Raw genomic sequence first — 18,549 nt, forward strand, 5'->3', positions numbered from 1 at the left:
TGTTATTTACTGCATTAGTAATTTATACAGTTTTATCATTCAATTTCCTAATACCTTTAAATATTTATTCACCATACTACGTTTTGTTGTTTTTTTTTCTTACGGCATACTAATTAGTTTATTAAGCTTATTTTTTTTTTGTAAAATCAGGTCGGAAGATTTTATACTAAAATTATTTGCATAATTCTGTATGATTTATGACGTTTTTTATTTTGTATCTGGTATGACTTGTTTAATTATTTGGTATGTATTATGCCCTGTTAATCATTTTGTATGCATTATGCCTTTTTTATTATTTGGTGTGTATCATGCCTTGTTTATTTTTTATGTATTATGCAATTTTTAATTATTTTTATGTATTATGACATTTTTAATTATTTTGTATGTATTATAACTTCTTTATTATTTTGTATGTATTATGACTTTTTTTATTATTTCGTATGTATTACGACGTTTTTAATTATTTTGTATGTATTATGACTTGTTTATTATGTTGAATGCATTATGACTTGTTTATTATGTTGAATGGATTATGACTTTTTTAATGATTGTGTATGTATTATGAGATTTTAACTATCTTGTATGTATTATTACTTTTTTATTATTCTGTATTATTATGAAATTTTTTATTATTTTGTATATATTATGATTTTTTAATTATTTTGTATGTACTATGTCAGATATTAATACGTTCATGTTTGTTGATATGTTTTTGAGGCATATCAACTTTTTTAGTTTAATTCGGGACAACTGTAGTAAATTCAGAATAAAACCTTTATGTGGCAAATAACACATAACCTTCAAATTTCATTGTTTTTTTTTAATTTAAAAAAAAACATCATTAACTTTGACAAATAGAAAGGATAAACAATAATATAAATATTTAGTGCATTTTTACTAAGACTAGTGTGATCAGCTGGATCAATATCGTGGCACAATCAGAATTGAGGTGAAATATTTTGAAATAAGTCTCTATTAATGGTATATGAAAATTTACATATAAACATAACTTGAAAACATATAATGCATAGTGATATTGCTCATTGGCAAAAAAAGGCTACCGGTAATTATTATAAAGAGTAATTATTAATGGGTCAGTGAGAAATCTAGTTGTGTTTTTGTACTTGTTTTAAAACAAGAACTACAGTAAACACATAAGTTTATGTGAATTTAGCTGCTACAAAGAGGAATCTTGAATTTTGACAAAGATAAATTTTTCTTGGTTTGAACCGATAGTAAATATGCATTTTAGTAAAAGAGAGGTACTATACATAGCTCTAGTATACAAGGTAAATAAAGTATATATAATTTCATTAAGTAGACTCGATATTGATTTAAGATAGCGTGTGTGTTACTTATTTTTTTGTTTCGCGCTTACATTACGTCATTTAATTGTTATGAACTGCCATTTTTCGTTATAAATTCACCATGAACTCTTTATAAGTTTTGGGTTCAGGTTCGGTTATAGCTGAAGGCAATCGAGTTATTGTTGACAATTCGCGTTTGTTAAACTATATATTGCTAGAAAACAGAAAGTAAATAAACAATAATCGTTCAGAACTACTAGAGATGGGCCATCACGAAATCGGTTTCCAAGACATAAACAGATTAGCAATGATTTTTAAAGTGAATCCTCTCAAGCAGATATGTTGCCATCTTTATATATTCTCAACCGGGAATACACCGGGGTTGCCCTGCTTAGAGTAAATTGTAATATCGACTATTATAATTAAAAGTAAAATTCTATCGTGTTAAAAGGCCAAATAATGTTTATAAGTTTTAAAATGTGAGATCTTAAGAACAATAAAGACGAATGCCAAAATACATAAACAAAATAGTTTTTCACACTTATGCATGAAAATAAATTCGGCCAGAGGAAAGTTAAAACGTCTATAAGATTTGGCTTGAAACTGACAACCTAACATGTGCATCATTTGGTACAAACATTATATACATAACGCGTACTGAAAACAACGATTATGTACGCGTACTAAACACAATTATTACGTACACATACTTCGCTACGTAACAATATATCGTAAACTATAAAAAAACAGTCAATAATCCACGAACAAAATACTTCGTGTTACTAAGATAATCTTGTCCTATTATTAAAAGACGATATATTATATTGATTTGCCTGGCAGAATTATTTTTACTGAGTGGACTTTCATACTCTTTGCAGATTCTGTCGTTCAACATTTTTAACTTAAATGTCTTCCAATCATTATTAATTGATTTCACGAAATAGGGCCGTTAAATTGTTCATTAGTGTAAATTGCAATCAGGTGCATGTATTGGAGAAACGTGTTTTTCTTCATGTATACATCTGATGACTTTTGTAGAAATAATTCCCAGCTACAGAACAACATATACATTCGCGTGAACACATTCAACGAAAAGATACATTTGCTAATAATCATACCTTGCACGCGGAAAAAAGAATCTAATACAGAACATTATTTCCAAATTATCAGTTTTTGCGTGCGAATTATTTGAATAATTGAATTACTACACAAAATGAAACACATTTAATTTACATTGACAAAAGATGAGTGGACATTTTCAGAGTTGTCTCCCAGTGAGTATCTCTGTTTCTTTTCACATATAAACAGCTTGAAGTCTTTTTTTTCGTAATTCATTCCGCCATTAATTTTATTTTCTCTACTCTTTATTTTTTTTGTTGCTTTCCTTCCTTAGTCTTATCTTATTTCAGTCAAGTTACTGAAAAGATTAACAAAAGTATATCTGATCAAAAAATTATAATAAGAAACCAGCAACTTCTTTATTCTGTACATATGCACACTTGGATTTAATTAAAATTTTTATCATATTACGCTAGAAACCATACCTCCGGGAGTTTCCTGATAATTCAATTATCTTTATAATTCGTGGAAACTTACTTTCAACTAGACACACACATCTGAAAACTTGGGGTGTAGAGCAAAACGCCCATTTTTCCTTTCAATACCTTTGGGCTTGAACATCTGACGAGGATCGAAGGATACATCGACTGAATTCTTGAGCAGATTACACACACACTATATATATATATATATGTACATATATATATATATATATATAAACTAACATAAATAAACCCTAACCTAGATTTAAAACAGGTCAAGAAACTAGATATCCAGGCTTAATAGAGCACAGACAAAAGAACAGGTCAACCAGAGGTCAAATAGAGCTTTGTCTGGTAAGTGCATGTTCATTGGCTGATGGGAAGGGCGTGGTGGATACTATAAAGCTGATTTGCAAACTAAAATCTCAATAGAAGGTGCGTATACCAAAACGACAGACAGCCACAAAATTCGCGCATAACCTGAAGAGTCCTAGAGGGGATGAAACGCGGAATATTCAGTGTGGGTTAATCGTCATATATATTTTATAACTTACTAACTAGCTCTACCTACGTATTGAGCACTTTTGAATAAATACTTTAAGTTTACGCATAAATTTATACGTTCCTATATTAATTCTATGTGAGTAAATGAAGTAGTTGTATATATATATATATATATATATATATATATATATATATATATATATATATATATATATATATATATATATATAGTCATCCAAATACAGTACTGTTATTCCTTAATCTCTCAACGAGCAGGTTACGGGGGGCTCCTATAGTATCACAATACATAGTCCAATAACAAACTTGTTTTCATTTTTCTGTTTAATTCTGTCCATCTAAGCAAGGAAAATTTCTACTGAAAAGCAAGACAGTTAAGAATCATATTTTAGGTCAAACTTAGCAAGATATGGTTTGTTCATATATATTACAATTTCAGCAAATTAGGTCTATATCGGAAATTAAATAGGCCAGCAGTCTAAAGAGAGAAACTAATAAGGTAGTAAATCTTTCTAAATTTATTAATATCTAAAGTGGAGAGTTCAGCTTTATCTGCTTTTCGGTGGCATTTTTATTTTATGAATGCACTAAGACCACGTTTTGTGGTATAACTTATAAAACAAGTACAAGGCCGGAACGTTGCGATGATCCCACATCGGAGGGAGCAGAATAAATAGTGCAGGCTCTTCCAGGTAATAAATAATTTGTCTATAAGCTGTTCAAATAGAGTAATATTTAATATTTACGTTTCTGCGTTTATAGTGATCAAGTATTCGAATAATTCTCACTCCCTCATCTATATTCCGCTCCTCTATCTTTCTTTATGTCTTTCTTTCTTTGTTTTTTATCCCCCTCTCTCTCTAGCAAGTGGTCTACATCTCGTTGCTGAAGCACGAATAAGGAAGAATGCACACACACAGTTAGAGTTCAATATGAAAACATTTAATCTATACGAAAATTTCGTCAAACACAAACGTGAAAATAATTATTCGAAAACTGAATAAATACACAGAGAAAATTGTAACAGATATTACAACTACAAGATGAATACATGTGCAACCAATTATTTAGTTAATCAATCGCAGTGGTATTCCTATTATAATATAGTCTTCAATAAAGAAACACTTCAAAGGTCGTGGACGACAAAGTTCTCTTTGATACACTATCCTCTTATATTGAGCACGTGGTGCAATGGGATGGCTGGTTTATTTTAATGCATCTAAAACCAAGCTTCTTTCTTTACACCAATCAACACTCTGATCCCCGTTTGGCAGCAATTGAAATTAATAACTCTCATTTTGGGGAAGCTCCATATTTAGACAATCTTATGCATCTGACCTTTACTTCTGGTCAAAGAGGAAACGTACATAAAACCCGTTGCGAAGGTTGCTGGAACACAATGGTAGGATCATTCTACTGCTCCAGTAGATATCTCACTGCTAATGTCATTCTCTACCTATGTAAGAAGTAAGTCCGTCCAAGAATGTATGACTGTTGCCACATCGGGGAAGGGCTGCTAGAAATAGATTATCTTGCCTTGACAGAGTTTAAAATAGACCTTGTAGACTAGTGAGGGATGCCCTTTTCTATTCCATGTCTATTTTTGGTCCACAGAAGAGAGGTTGTGAGTCGGTCTCTATTTTATCGTTATGTTCATGGCAAGTGCTCGTTTGAGCTCCAATATATGGTTCCGGCTTTCCTGAGTTTCACGAAACACACACCTATAGGTGAACCTCTTACCAATAATTTCGCTCCCTCTTTATCTGTGCCAAAACCTAAATGTAGATTCCATGAGCAAAGCTTCATTCTTAGAACTGAGCGTATATGATACTTTGTTCTGTTTTTCTCCTTTCCAAATGACTACAATATTTTCGTCCTCAAGTCCAACATGAACAAGTTTTTAATGACTAATTCAATTTTCAAAATTTCTAAAAATAACGTTAAATACGCTATTTTCCTATCGACTAGCGTACATTCATTAAGGCTTATAATCGATTGGTCTCGTTAGAAATTATAAATAAAAACAGCTTAGCGAGTAATTTGGGTATTAATTCGATCGCAAAATCTGTAGGCGACTAGTGTGTTTTACAACGCACTGATTGATGAACTTCGCTTTAAAGTTAGGTGAATGTTTATAATAAAGTCTGGTAGATCTGTATTTGGCATGCGTTGCTGTATTAATTTACGATACCTATGCTGCAATATGTAACATTTGCGTTCAATTGTGTGTTCTGTTATTATAATTGTTATTACAGTCATAATTATATTCATGCTTATTGTTATTATTATTATCATTAATGTTATAATCATTATCAGTAGTAGTAGTAGTGGTAGTAGTAGTTACTCATTTCGAGTTTTCGCAACTTATAAAAATATTTCTCTCTCCGCGAGCAACCTGAATTCTGACTTTGAATACGCCTCCACAAGTTTCCACTATTTTCCGCATCTTTCGATATAATTTGCAAATAAATGTACGTCATAACAAAAATAATTGCCCATTGATTTCCCGTTGGCAAGAACTATTGAGCGGCATTGCCTTTTGGTGGCAATACAGTTTAGATATATCTAGTGTGTGTGTGTGTAGCTGATGTGGCTTCGTCTCTGCATTCAATGGTGTAAATTAATATTACAACAGTTTATATAATTGTCATTCGTTATCTGTTCTCATTCCTCTGCTTATACAAACTCCCATTATTTTAATCACTTTTTCCGGTATTGTATTTAGTGTTCTACTTGGTGTAATCTTAACATTATTTATCTTTAATCACCCTGTAACCTATTAAGCCAGTTTCATGTATTAACTATACTTCCCAGTCTTTCTTAAATTGAAACTTTGGTCAGTTGGAATGGCGGAATTTACGATGTGTCGGGACTTTTCCTGCTTGTTAACTTTTATTATATCTGGTCTTCATTACTAGAATGGGGTAATAGGCTTGTGTTTATTTCCTATAAGATTTTGTGTTTTCTGTTTTTAAGTACCGCTGTAGTTAGACTTAGGGATCAAGATGCAGTTGTTTGCATACTTTTCAGTGTATTGCCCTCCACCATTAATCTATACGTGTATTGTTTTGGGGCTAGTAAGTTGCATTCGCTTATAAGTAGGTCAATCTGTAGCAACATTGTTATATCTGTTTTTGGTGTCATGTCGCTCTTTACTTTGTTGTATTATGTTGTAATCGCTTTATATTGCACAGCTCTTATTAAATATTTGTCTTTTTTATTCTGGTAAGTTTCCTTTTTCGTAGGCAGGTCAATGTGCTTTTGTGAGTCGCATCTTTTGCCATCGATCTTCTGTTGAATGTTTTCCTTTTCCTTTTTTATTTTCTTGTCTTATTGTTACGTTATACTGTGGTTCTTTATCTTTTTACCCGTGTCGTCAATTTAATCTGTTAAATAAAGTTTCAATTTCTGTACGAATGTATATAAGCCAATTAGTTGTTTCACACACACAAAAAAAAACATTGTCGTAAGTTTATATAAAGGAATGACAATGTATTTTCTGTTCAATTGTTTCTTAATGTACTAGAGAGAGAGAGAGAGAGAGAGAGAGAGAGAGAGAGAGAGAGATGGGGCGTAGTGGAGTGGGTGAGTGACACAAAATGACAACTGATCGTCGTGATGCCCTTCTCTCAAACTGACTTTTTCCTTGGTTGGCATTTGCTTTTATTTACAAAAAATAAAATAGGAATTTCTTTTTTCCATGCCGTATCCCACTGACACTTATAAAATTCGTGAAAGGCCAAATTTCAATATGTCTGATTTCAAAACATGTCAATTAAAGAATGTTGATTTCAAAGCTTATGCACTCTTCTTTCAATTGTTATTACTTTTAGTGGCATTTTTTGGTTTGAAGATTTCCACAATATTTGTCGTGTGTGCATCCAACTCCATATGCGTGTGTGCACAACCAGCAACAATTCCGACGTTGCCCAGAATTCAATATTATTTCTTGCCTCTCTGTTTTTATCTTGATCATTTTTCAGTGTTTCTTGCCGCGTGAATTATGGTTACTCTGTTATGCGTTAAGTAATTTTCTAATTTTTCTTTGTATCACACACACAGCCTTCCATACAAACCTGGTCTCTTTCTCCGTCTTTGCTATTCACGTATTTACGTAGGGTCGGGCAGCATCATCCTTTGAATGTAGAACAATGTGCATGGCCATCGTTTTCCTGATTTTCTGATCGATATGCTTTAGATATTTTTTAGGTCCAACCTATAAACGGTATGGAGTATTTTACTCGTTATACTCTCCACGTGCTCTTCCGTTTTATTATGTTTCTATTAAGTAGTTTAGTTTCTGGCGGTGTTCTTGTTTTCCTTAAGTAGGGCTTTAAAATATTCGCGTTAATTTAAAAGTGGTAAAAGTCTTGCCAGGTTGTAAATGTTTCCGCTCCAGCATCCAATAGAATAAGAATCAAGGAGGCAGTGAAGCGATGACAATGCGTGTGACTGGCCAGAAACATCAAAGAAATATGTAATATAAAGAATGTAAAGATAACACCACTATAAGTAAGAGGGCTTGAGATTAATATCGAAAAACTTGGAAAAAATGGCAGAGATTGTGAATAAAAGGGAGGCGGAGATACAGGCAGAGGCTGGACCAAAAACTGCTACAGATGTAAAACTCAAAAGAACAAACCATAGAATTATAAGAATCATAGCAACAAACTGTATAATTGCCTTCCACACCTCGATATGTTGTGTTTGTTTGTGTGAATGTCGCTATAAACTGACGCCACATAATATGAAACAGAAGAGTCAAAGAGGACGGAAATACTCAGGAAAGAGGGTACTGATTAGAGTTCCGTTGGATGAGTGCAAAGAGGACTGAAACCTTAGGGATGCTTATTGCTATTCATGTTCCAGTAAAAATGAATGGTCGCTGCAAGGTCACAGAAACCTATAAGATATTGATATACAAATAAAAGTAAAATCCAAGCAAGAATCCCGGAGATAATAATAGTTAATAAAAGGGAAATGTTAAGCCAGATTATTGATTTCGTATTTCCAGTAGACCACAGTGTTATTTACAAAGAGGATGAAGAATTGGAGAAAATACATGGAAATTTTCAAACAGGTGAGAAGGACATGGAAGATGAAGAAAATCAAGACAATGCCACTAATAATATGAATACTATGACCAATCCAGAAAGAACATTGAAAAACGAATTAAATACATTTGAATAGGAGGAATATCTGCAGTGACATATGGAAACTGTTACAGAATTAAAATACGAAGAACCACCCAACAGAATCATAAAATCTAAATCTATATAATTTAATTGGTCCCGCCCCTCAAATTGCTCTCGCATTGTCACCAGAAACTTACGCCCCAAAATGATCGAGAATAGTAAAGGAAGATTAAAAGACAGAGAGGTAAAAGCAGTAACCGGCCCCTATTAAATGAGTGCGACTAGAACTTGCACCTTGAGAACGCTTGTTTTTATCAAAGAACACAACCGGTTGGTCTCGAAGCTAATTCTTTAATCGGGGCTTGTGCGAAAATTTCTAGTAAACAATAATAATAATAATAATAATAATAATAATAATAATAATAATAATAATAATATATCAAACATAGAATAACGATACTTTGGGAAAGATATTTAACTTTAGCTCAAATAATAAGTTAATACAGCCAACTTCTTCACATCCCTCCAAATATAAGAGCACGAATCTGTGCCGGAAGTAATGCATTATGAATTTTTCCTAAAAAAAGAACACATTTACAACATTCACAAAAATCGTACAGAAGAAACTTTAACAAATCTAAACATTATTATTTGGATGCCTACAATAACTGGAATCATCTCATGGATTATTGTCAAAGGTTACTTTTGCATTTCTGAATTTCTGAGATGAGAATTGGGTAATTTTAATATTTGGAATCATTTCAATACTTTTTTCATCTTTAGTGTCATTTTCACTAAGCAATACTTAAAATAAAACCCCGATCGTCCATATTATGTAAGTAACGGAATTGTCTCTTGCCTGAGCACAGGGCAAAAGCAATATGTAGAAACAGGAATGCATATAAAGGCATCCTCAGGGCTTCTTCATTTGATTAACCGAGACGGGATAAGAATGCTGATTTATATGACTGTATTCCGGAGTTGGCCAAAATATGATAGGACAACAATCATGGAAGGCGGTAATTAACCTTTTTATACCCCCTCCACCCCCCATATATATACATATACATATATATATATATATATATATATATATATATATATATATATATATGTATATATACATATGGCATTGGTATATTAAGACATAATTTTTTCATGCAAAGTATTATAAAATGCAAATATTATTAAATGCAGCGAAGACACTTTGCTTAGGATTATTTTTTTTAATTTTTCGATTTTCCGTCTAATCTTTTTTGTATCAATGTCAAAAATATTAACAAAAGTTTCATAATTGTTGCTGTTACGAGCGCTTTCAATTCGTCCACGAATCATTTTCATGGGTTGAAGTAAAAGTGCGAAGGAACGAAAATGAGAATTAAAAGTGAAAACTAAAATATGAGGTAAATGCGTTAGGCGATGATAAGTTAAAATATATATAATCGATGAAAGTCGTTCAAAAATTAATAATTCTCATTTTAGACCATTCGCACTTTTACTTTAACACTTGATGATTATTCGTGAACGAATCGAAATCGCTCGAGACAATAACAATTATAGAACTTTTATTGTTAGCTATTAGCCCTCCAAAATCTTGACTAGGCACCAACGGACACCACTTTAAAACTGACAATAGTGTGTACACCATTTCTACATTGTCAGAAAAAGAAACATCGAATATATTATCCAAATGACATCAGGACAATATTCAGAAGCGATTCGCCTCTCTGGAAACAGCTTGTGCAATCCAAACTCATATAGAAACATCATGACACACAACTGTGAACGGTTTAATGTTAATGTGTAAACTTATATAAAAGTGGGACATAGGGTTAGAATAACACTGAAAAGTCGTAATATGTGAAGAGATTAAAAAGTTGGGGACGGCTGATGATACCTGAATGGAAAATTAAACCATCTACTATTATTATACGAAGTAAACATTATAGACAAAGAAGAACGGTACAAAAAAGACGAATCAAATAAGCGGCCCATATGCTGGTCGACAATCACTTATTAAGTTTACCTATATTGAATTTCATACGTCTAACCGTTTTTAATCAATAATTGATATATTCAGGAATAAGTAAACGATACTACTACTACTACTACTTCTACTAATACAAATACTAATAATAATATATGCACATTTATTATACATACAGTTACGCACATACACACCCATATATATGTATATGTGTATGTGTGTGCTTGTGTGTGTGCGTATGCGCGTTCGTGTTTTGTGCAATACCGTAATAGGCTAAGCAAGGGAAACAGATCTTAGAATGATAATTAATAAAAAATAATATAGCTATTTATCTATTAATTTGGGAATCCCTAATGATCCATATTCTAAAAATGATTTCAATATTCTTAAAATTATGGTAGCCTTGGTGGGAAGATGCATTATTTCATATATGTTGTAAAATATCAGTCGATGATATCTTAAATTTAGGCACCGCCAAAAATGGCCGCAAAATCAAGTTGTTGTTGTTTTTTAAAACTAAATTACATTTATTAAAATCCATTATTTCTGAGTAACTTTTTTTTTTCCAGAAAGATAAAACCCTGAATTTTTTCATATAGAAAACAGAATAATGTAAACCTTTTTCTACTATTTTTAATTAAATTTTAAATGTTAAATTTTCCCAAAAAGTTAACAATTGACATTTTTTGTCTTGCACAAAAAACGTACATAAATATTAAAAAAAAAGGTTTTTGAAATAATTTATTTATTTATTTATTGTCTAACTAAGATTTAGGATGATTTTCTAAGAGAATATGCAAAAATATTATAATATAAGTACCTGAATTTCAAATAATTCCCCTTATTCATATAGCTAACCAGATGTCGCGTCGATTTCGCGACTCTGTTTACGTTTGTGTCTGATAAGGAGAAAACTATGGAAGACCAAACAGGCCAAAAAAACTTATTTTTCAGTGACGAAAATTTCAATGTATTATTAAGCTGAGGCTGGGCAGTACCAGATGGGTGACCATTTGTATGAGTTTGGTTTTTAATGTGTATGTGTGTGGGGGCCAGACTCCCCAAAATGGGGTGGGGGGCAATTTAAAGCAGAATAAAAAAAAATTATTTCAGCGCGTTTGGTCCACCGTAGTCGAAAGGCGGCAAACGTTTCAAACGGGATCGAAAAAAATGATGCTATTTTTAACACAAAGGGCACAATATTTATCGATTTTTTTGTATCGATTATTCAAAGCATGCCCTGTTTAATAATGGTCATGCATTATTCGGCTCGCTAAAAAAAAATTGTTAATTTATTTATCAAAAATTTTAAAATTGCTTTTTTCGTATAAATATTAAACAAATTTTTTTTTTTTGTTTTGCTTAACTTAAATTAATTATTTTACTTAACATATTCACCGAATTTCACACTTCAAAACTCAAAAGCGGGATAATTAAACACAATCGAAGTTCTGATATTCAGACGTCAAAATAAGGTATGCAAACAAGTTTTTTTTTTTTTTAATCTATAATTCTGTCCCTTACAACAACACAATATGTTTTGTTCAGTTTCAGATGATTATTTTAAGCATATTTGTTTCCACTTCAAAACAATGGGGGGGGGTTGTAAGCAAAAAAATATATATATATAAATATCGTTTATGAAAAATAAGTACACTGTTATAAAGTTCATTCTTCTCCTAATAATCGCTGAAAAGTTCGTATTGATCGGATAATTACCTGATTTTTGGTAGATTTTTAAAAAGACGGTCCGTCAAAAGTACTGACCTGCCCCCCCCCGCAGTTTTGGCGGTGCCTAGTTAAATTGTTTCATATATGTATATAAATTACCTGTCCGAAGGTAGGTAAACATATTTTAAACATGTGTTGTAAATTATCCGTCCAAAACGATAAAATAATTTCATTTTGTGAATTACCTGTCTTTGGGAAGGTGCACTTATTTCATACATGTGTAATAACCGTCCTAGGGTAGATAAAATATTCTTTTGCCTGAAATAGCAAATGATACATAGACATTAAAAATTTCTTCTCTCCAAATAATAACAATTGTACTCAAAATCGACTTCGTCTCATTGTTTATACGGTCCAGAGCAACGCAGGGTAGCCCTGCTAGTGTATGAATCGAAAGCCCAAAAAGATGGAAACATAACGAAATTGCAAGAAGCTTTGAATGGAATTAAAAGGAATAAAAAAGATGGAGTAGGATGAAATGAAGATAATAGCAGAATCGTATTAACACTAGCAAATATTCCGAAACCCTCCAACACCTAGAAGCAATTGAAATCAAGAGGAAACAAATACGTTATAACTTATTTAATCGTTGAAACCGATCAACCTAAACTACACACCCTAGCAACTCTGCAGCAAATGTGGAAATAAAACAGAAGAGTGAAATGATCATATTGACCAAAAGTCTAAAACTGTAAGAAATCGTGTTAACTCTGCCCTCTTGCTTGTTACCAGAAAACTGTAAACAGTCAAGAATGATACTAAGACATTAGGAAGATAGAACTGACCAGAACTCTATTGAAAGCGTTCGGGGCTGAAGGCTTCACTGGGTGGTGTATTGCTAGCAAAATCCTAATGGATACCAATGGTTGTTGTCGTAACACAGTCAACAATCTAAGACAGACTGATTTGCAAATATTGAGAGTATTCGATATGTTAGTAGAGATTCTATGGCAAAAAAATGATTGTTGTTACTGAGTAATATCTGATGATGTAAGCGTAATTTTTTTTAGTACATATATTATTACTACTGCGGCTACTATGAATGATACTAATATTTCTTTTAACAAAGGAGTCACGACTTATCAAGGCCCGGAGGCCACCCGATGATAGGTTGATGAGTGTACTGTGGTCAAGGGGAAAATGCCAGTCATCGTTAGCAGTGACAATTTAGTAAATTGGATAACTAAAGGAATTGGTCATCAATATTTTTTCACGTTGTGATTGAAGACAATCATATTGTAGTCAGTCAGAAAGCAGGAAACGGAACAGAGTTCCACAGGCGTGCAGTTCTTAGAAAGACGCGTTTTTCATAGAATCTACGTTTAGGTTAAGGCAAAGATAAAGAGAGAGTCTAATTATTGAAGGTTTTAAACTACTATGAATTTTTTTCATTGTTTTATCCAATTTTCACCCCAAACAGGGCACAGTGCACTTTGAAGCAGGGGGCTACTATTAGGGACTTAATTAGCGGGGTAATTTGAAGGGAGATGAGTAGAAAGATGTTTGTTAACGTTACACTTGAACTTCTGCATATCATTGCAGTTGGGAAAGCAGAATCCCGGAAGGGAGTTCCAAAGACCAGCAGTTCTAGGGAAGAAACTATTGGAGTAAAAGGTTTCTTGCACCTATGGATCTCTACTGTAAAGGGATGAGATTTAGTAGCTTGTCGGGTTTGTCGGGGGAAATTACCTCGGGGAGGTACAAGTGTTTGCAGTTCGTCAGAGCATTCACCATTAAAGTATTTGTAGAACAGACAGAGGGATGCAACATCTCGTCGATGGTACAGAGGATGAAGCCTAGATGACAGTTCAGGACCTATCAGGTTGGCAACTCTCTTTTGAACCCTGTCCAGGAGCTAGAGACAAGCAGCAGATGCACCAGCCCAGATGTGACAACAGTACTCCATACATGGGCGAATAGTTGCCTTATAGAGGTATATGGTACTGTCAGGCGTAAGTAGTTTTCTAGCACCGTAGAGGGAGCCAACCTTCCTCGCAGCAGCCTTGGCAATGCTCTCAATGTATCTATTCCAGTTCATATTCCCTGTAAACGTTAGGCCGAGGAGTTTAAAAGAAGTACTTTCAGGCAATGTATTCTTGGCCATTGCTATTGGTGGTAGAGAAGGTTTCTTGTAGTTATTGAAGGAAACAAGATTAGTCTTAGCAGCATTGAATGTGACTAACCATTTTTGTCCCCATTCCACTACGGATTGGAGGTCATCCTCTAGTGTTTCTGCCATTTCCTTGGATATGTGTTCGTTTGTTTTCCCCTCATATATGTTATAGAGAGTGGTGTCATCGGCAAATATACCAATCTCCGAAACAATTTTATCAGGGGGGTCATTTATGAATACCAGGAATAATAGAGGTCCAAGGATAGACCCCTGAGGTACTCCCGCATTTATGTCATATTGTTTGGATGTACGACCGTCGAGGACAACTTGGATTTTTCTACTACTTAAGAAGGATGTAATTGCATTATGAATTCTTCCAGTGATTCCATATGATCCAATTTTCCTTAAAAGACCATCGTGACATACCCTGTCAAAAGACGTAGATATATTAAGGGTCACCGCTCTACCCTCCCCTGTTTTGTCCAATGAACGGTATATACGTTCAGAAACTACAGTTAAGATATCTGCTGTTGAACGGGCTTGCCTGAATCCATATTGTGTGTCAGTCAGGAGTTTAGCAGCTGTTAGGTGCTGGACTAGGGCTTGATTAACTAAGGACTCAAATATTTTGGCGAAAAGCTGGTGGAGGCTAATCGGGCGATAATTTAGTTGGTTAGTTCTTTCACCAGAATTCTTGAAGACTGGTACCACAGAGGCGGTTTTCCAGCAGTCGGGAAAACAAGATTCGTTGAGGTAATTATTGAAAAGTTTTGATAGAACTGGAGCAAACTCGGCAGAGCATTTTTTTAATAGCACAGCCGGGATGAGATCTGATCCACATGCTTTTGAGGTGTCTAGGTTTTTTATAATAGCATGCACCTGAAAAGGGGTGATTTTCAAATCGTCTAGTGAGGTGTCTGTTCGCAGAGGAAAATCAGGGAGTGAGTAGTGTACCGAGTTCAGTGTGGAGTTTGAGGCAAACCGACTGGCAAGCAGATTAGCCTGGTCAGTTGCCGTGCAAGCAACCTCATGATTGTTTGATAGTGGGGGAATTGTTGACTGTCCATTATTTACTACGCTGTTGTAGATTTTCCAAAAATCCCGGGTTCCTAATTTCTGTGCTTCGATGCGTTTTCTGGTGGTTTCAGAGTAATCTGTCTTAGCTGTCTCTATCACTCTCTTACAATTATTTCTAGCTTCTATAAACTTCTGTTTATTTGAGCTGGACTTATGTCGGTTGAATATGCGGAACGCATGCTGCCTTTGACAGATGGCAGCTGAAAGAGCAGAAGTAAACCATTTGGGAGAGTTGGGCTTGCTATAGAATTTCCGTGCGGGAACATGTGCTTCAATAGCAGTTTTGAACCATTCAGTGGTCTCATTTGCACACTGTTCCGTTGGAAGAATAAAGATATTTTGCCATGGCGCATCTTTGATGAGCTCCCTGATGGCTTTCCAATCAGCCTTTTTGTAATACCTCGTTGTTTTGAGTAGTGGGTCTTCAGTTTTAGGACGAGAATTTAGGCTGATTTCTACCATTATCACAGCGTGATCAGCATTCCCGAGTGGGCTTTGGGCATTTGTTGTACAGTCATTGGGAACCGTTGTAAGAAAGAGATCTAGAAGTGAGGCATGTTGATCTTGCTGGTCTGGGAAACGTGTTGGAAATGTAACCAACTGAGATAGGGAATGGGATATAGAGAAGCTATGTGTTGCGCTACCAGCTACGTCTGTGTGATTAGAGAATCCTAGCCAGTTACTGTGGTGGACATTGAAGTCACCAAATACATGTATTTATGCGCTAGTATCGAGGGAGAGTGCTATATCTATACTGTCTGAGACTTTGTTTATTAGGGTACAGTCTTGGTTTGAGGGGGAGCGGTAGAGAAAATACAAGTAGCTTATATTGTGTTGCATATTTAGTCTGAAGCACATAAAGGCCTGGTCCTCTGATTCTAGTTTTATTTCTCTGGTCAGGGGGAGGGTGTTACGAATACAGACTCCAAGTCCATGCATATGTCTGTCCGAGGCTTACGGTAGCGTGGGAGATAACCAGGCATGTTAAAGTGTTAGAGGGAATGGAGGAGTTAAGGTTAGTTTCACTTAATGCTAAGATATCCGGGGTGTTTACAAGGAGAAATGACTCAACATCATCTAAGTTATTTCTAAGCCCGCGCATATTAGTAAATGCAAGCCTCAAGGGAGAAGGCGGGTTGGTTTTCTTTAATTTGGTCCTGGTTTCAACGTAACTTTTGCTTGAGCTGTAATTTCGTTTTATTTTATTTAAAAGTTTCAGTTAGGGTGAGTGAGTGAGGGCGTGCTGGACAAGTAGTTGTCCAGAATACCAGACATGCAATACAAGTAGACCATCAGCTGTCCTCACCCACAGGATTGTGGCCTCATGAAAGCCCACCGGGGATGAGTGCAGGGTCCCTTTCCATGCGCGACATGGCACTACAAACATCCCGATATTTTACAACTGGTGATGGAGCAGCCGCTCAAAGCGCTACCAAAGAGTTAGGGCTCCTGTACTATCAGTCGGAAACAGCAGCCAGGAACTGTCAATCCGGTACCCTCAATCCATTAGGCAAAGCCAGCTAAGTCCAACTGCACCGACATCTATGGAACTGAAGCACCCCACTGTGTCCAGTTTAGGGGGATGGGATGTGGCGGGAGCGGGGAAAAGCGGCGTTTATTGCCCTTGTCAGGAAACAAGATCAACCTACTGGTCTTATTGCTTGTATAGGTATATATGTTTTATATCTATGCTCCATCAGATATTTTACTTTCATTTTTTAGTATTGCGGTTGATTTTTACTTGTACCATTTGTTTGAGTGTGCAATATTGAGTTGTCTGTATAATTCCTGTTGATCCTGTGTATTTTTATATTCTCGGCGGGGTGTTGTTTCCTATATTTGCATATTATTTTTTAGCATTTATTCTCGTTGTCTACAACGTCTCTATTTGCTTTTTTATGTTTTGTTATTACTTGCTTTGACATATTTTTTTTTGTAATTGCGCGACCGTTATGAGAATGGCAGTTTCATTGTTTAAATTTCCATTTAATAGTCATGCCCAAGTGTTTTTTTAGGTTAATGTTTTTCGTACCTAATGAATTGTCCGTGTAGTAACTTCCCATCTATGTGTCCAATCTCTTTTTATCCTCTATCTTTTATTTTTCTGTTTTGGTTGTCTGTTTTAGTTTATCTTGTTGCGTTTTCTTTTCATTTTGTTTTTCTGCATTATATAATTTCTATGTTTGTGTGTTTCAGTATTCTATACAAAAATCCCTCTTCATTCCTCTCTAATTTTCAGCCAGATCCAATCAATGCCGTCCTTTCTATTTAGTGCATAGCACATATCCCCAAGTCACACTTCAACAATAAATCTATGCTCTAATATTCCACAAATTTCTCTTATCGAGATATAATCTTCATATAAGAAAGCTTAAAATTTTATCGAATACTAGCGGGCCGCCTGGCGCTTCCCGCTCTTCAAATATGCTTCAATTTGATACTGCAATTCATGCAAATTACATATTTAATGTTAATATTACATTTTCTATGCATATATTTAATAAGAGTTCTACTATATAGTTTAGCTTCAAAGAGTTTTCGAGTTCATCTTAGGTATCACTTTCCTATTTTCCTTTTCATTTCTCTTTCTTCATGATGTCTGCTTCCAGAACGCTTATCCCATACCGAATTCTAGTCGTGTAACCTGGTAAAAGATGCTGGTTCTAACACAAGGTGGTTCATATTTCATTTGCATTCGTGAACTTGTATCTGACTTCGAGTTTTGTTTGTATATCGTTAAGTGGCATCATAGTGATAAACATGAGTTGTGATAGAGAAGCACTTTAGGAGATACCTTTGTTTTTAAATTTATATCTCAGTTATGCAGTGTACATTAGCTGTCAGTGCTCATTGCATTTTCTACAAAATTGATAATCTTGCCTGGCATTTTGCATATTTTCATGCATGCTATTATCCATGCATAGGTGATCCTGACATACACTTTTGTATACTCAATGTCTTGGCTATATTTAAAAAAAAAACATACTTTTTACTTTCTTTCAGAATCCTTCGGCCTATGCTTATGTGTTCTTCTTTTACTTGTCTGACATAATTTCTTTTCCTCGGTGAGTACTTCGCAATTATGACGGGAATGATAAATTGGTTTCTTGATGATAGTGTTAGTATTTCCCAGAAT

Source organism: Euprymna scolopes, chromosome 12 (assembly GCF_053919585.1).
Source record: "Euprymna scolopes isolate OS-2025 chromosome 12, ASM5391958v1, whole genome shotgun sequence".
NCBI lineage: Eukaryota > Metazoa > Mollusca > Cephalopoda > Sepiida > Sepiolidae > Euprymna > Euprymna scolopes.